This window comes from Myxine glutinosa, chromosome 4, assembly GCF_964187855.1.
Source record: "Myxine glutinosa chromosome 4, kmMyxGlut1.1, whole genome shotgun sequence".
Taxonomy (NCBI): domain Eukaryota; kingdom Metazoa; phylum Chordata; class Myxini; order Myxiniformes; family Myxinidae; genus Myxine; species Myxine glutinosa.
In genome coordinates this window covers 161,863,389-161,866,818 of record NC_136264.1, presented here as the reverse complement: position 1 = coordinate 161,866,818, position 3,430 = coordinate 161,863,389, and positions in this window count along the sequence as shown.

Below are 3,430 nucleotides of genomic sequence, written 5' to 3'. Positions count from 1 at the left end.
TTCATAACCCGTCCATAACTTTTTTTAAATATCATGTTATATACCGCTTTTCACCCGATCCCTCAATGGTGAAGAATCACTTAAAAATTAAATAATTATTGAAGCCGAATCCATATTCAGATCTTCACCAAAATCTAATCAATTTGTCCTTGTCAGACACGCAACCTGTCTACCAAGTTTTGTCCAAATCCGTCAACGTTTTTAGATATCCTATGTATCGTTTTTGGCCCCATCTCCCAATGGTGAAGAATCACTTAAATTCTACGAGCCGAATCTTCACCAAAATCTAATCATTTTGTCCTTGTCGCAACACTACCTCCCCGCCAAATTTCTTCCGAATACGTGCACAACTTTGAGATATCTTATTCACAAGCAGACAAGGGTGAAAACATAACTTCCATCCACCTTCAGTGGCAGAGGTAATTAAGAACTCCGTCAGCATCATTATTGTTCTGCATTGTTTTTTGCGTTGTGTTGGGCTAGCGGCTAGGGTGCCAGCTTAGGATCCGAGGATCCTGGGTTCGAATCCCGGTCGATCGCTGAATTAACGCCAGGGGGGTTGACTCAGCCTGTCATCCTTCCGAGGTCGGCAAATTGAGTACCAGTTCACTGGTAATTCCCTGCTTGTCGTAAAAGGCGACAAGCAGGGTTGGCGGCTGGAAGGGCATCCGGCCGTAAAACATTGCTTCAAAAAGGGGACCAAAAAACAACAACCACGGTCCCCGAAAAAGGCCAGCCCCCGCTTTGCGGGGAGAAATGGCCTCTAAAGGTGGTTTTTATTTATTTATTGTTTTTTGCGTTTCATTGTCATTTTCACTTCATTAAATATACCTGGTCTCTTGTGAATTCTGGCTGCGGTAGCTGTTGTTGTTCTGTAGCCCCAGACATTTCTCTCGAACAAGCCCGTGTCACTGAGACAGCCAATTGATCTCACAGGAGCAACCCCGAGATCCCCCACATCCAGGATGGTGCACGCCCGACTTCACAAAGTCAGGGCCACAACAGAGTGAGAGACGAGAGTGAAAGGGCCACCGGTCCATGTGGACTGATCGGAACTTTGATCGTGACAGCGTTGCCCTGACGAATCTGGATAGCATGGAAGAATGGGGAAGATTTGGCCCCCGACTTGCATTGGAGGGTGCAACCACCCCAAAGAGGCGTCCCCGATAGTTATGGCTATGGTATTTGCTTAATTTGGTTTAGAAGACAAGAGAAGATTTGGTTGCGGTCTCTGCAGCACATCATGACTTGGGTTGCTCGGCCCAATTCGAATCACGTGATGCTGGACCGTTTTGGGTTCCCAATCTGTACGGTAACCTTAGTATTCAGACGCAGATCCGATAAGGGAGATTCCGAAACGGTCACTGACAACCCACAGGAATGGAAGCAGGAATGAACCGATACATACGATACTATGTATCGTATACAAAATTCCAAACACTCAACAACTATATTTTGCTTTATGCAACGAAGCACCATTTTGCATGAACCGAGTAATGAGTGACAGCAGCACTATTCCATTGCTGGCGTCCATTAGTAATGGTATCCTTTAAAAGGTAAGCGAACTACCATCAGCAGCTTGAGCAAGGCACAAATCCTCTGCAGACTGACTCCTGGGAAGGCAATGGCAAACCACCCAGCATAACCCTTGCCAAGAACCGACGTCAGCAGCACCAACACCAAAGAACATGGTAAATATCATCATTCCAATGCTCCAGACAGTTGTGAAGCAACATCCCTGGGTAAGGCTGCTATCAAATGGGGCCTTTTCCTAACAGCAAAATACTGCATGACTACGTCTTGGATTATTGATTCTTGGAAACAGCCAAACGTCTCCTGCTCCTTGGCTACTCTGCCCGACAGTCTGGCCTTCTTTCCACGTTTGCAACATGCATGCTGACCAAGAGAAAGAAAAACAAGGAAGCTCCAAAAACTATTTGGGAAAAAAAAAAATGTTCACATCGATGTGTTTAAAAAAATCCATTCGTTATATTTAGATATTGGGTGATTATAACATTCAGTGCTGGGTTTTCCAATAGGAATACTGTCTACAGTAATTGATCTTTACTCAAAACAAGGCCACCAACCCCAAGCACAACTGACAGGAACTGCCAATTGGATGTGATTTGGAAGCAGGGACAAGATCTTTAAATTGACTTAAACACCGTGTCCAACTTGTGGTTTTTGTATTTCCTGCAGTCAAATTTACACCATTTAATTATAATGCTCAGCAATGTGTGACAAACTTTGATGGTTATAGTTTTTTAAATCAAAAGAAAAGTGGACTTGACCAATAATTGGGTGGCAAAATGGCAAAGAGCATCTGCTCCGTGCAGGACAGTGGTTCGACTCTGACCAACAAAATGATACGTGCTGTTTCCTCACTTGCTGCTCAGCATTTAAAGGATAGAGAATAGACAAATCCCATGGGTTAGCATCCAGGAAGAGGAAACCCCTAAATTGCCCCGCTAGGGGGTGAGGATGCAACGTCACCAAGATGTTGTCCCCAGTACCCAGAGTTCCCTGGGAAGTTACATCACTTCCCCCAAACTCAGCAAATGTTTATCTGAAGTCAAGTCTGGTGTGGCGTCGTGCATTTGTCTGCACATAATTTGTGCCCGAGTCCCTCCACGGGCCTTCAGACATTGCAAGAGATGTCAACTGAATTTGGCACAGGATGTTCGTTACCGTTTAAAAACTCAGCAGATTTGGCAAATGTCAGAACGAGTCGACTAATTGATAGAATGTTTCTCCAAAGTCAAGCTTTGTCATTGGCATCAAAATATTGAATACATGAGCCGGGTTGCAGGTAAAGATGCAGTTGGCGACACGAGGTGGTGTCGGTGGATCACGAGAATAGGAAATGGCAAACTCGGTGATGTAGCAGTACCTGTGGAGAATTTCGGTGAATCATCTTCCTGGCAAAATATGCCAAAGGAAATGCTTGCACCATGTTCGCAGACTCGCTCTGTACGATTACTACCCAGTCCTGGACAGATTCACTCTTCCATAATTTAGAAGAACCGACTTAAGTTCACAAAGACCTCAGCTTTGAAAACTTCAAATTCACTTCACAAATCCTTCAGTGTGAATATACCGAAGGAGTCACCGGTATACCTTAACAGGAACTCCAAGGGTATGAGCAGATCAAATAAATAACTCAACATGTGCAAGGTATTTGAACGTGGGATCCCAACAATAAAGAGCCAGGTGCTTTAAAATGGGAACACCGAATGGGCCTAACCAGTAATAGTTACAATTTGGGTTCCAAAGGAATATTTTTGCCTCTTTCCTTATGCTTGGAGATCTATCTGTCCCAAGAACATGAGCATTTCCCTGATGCTTTGGCGTATGGTGATAAAAAAAAATAATTAGATCCAAAATACCTTATTCGACTGTCGGACAAATAAATGTGTGATCAATGACACGG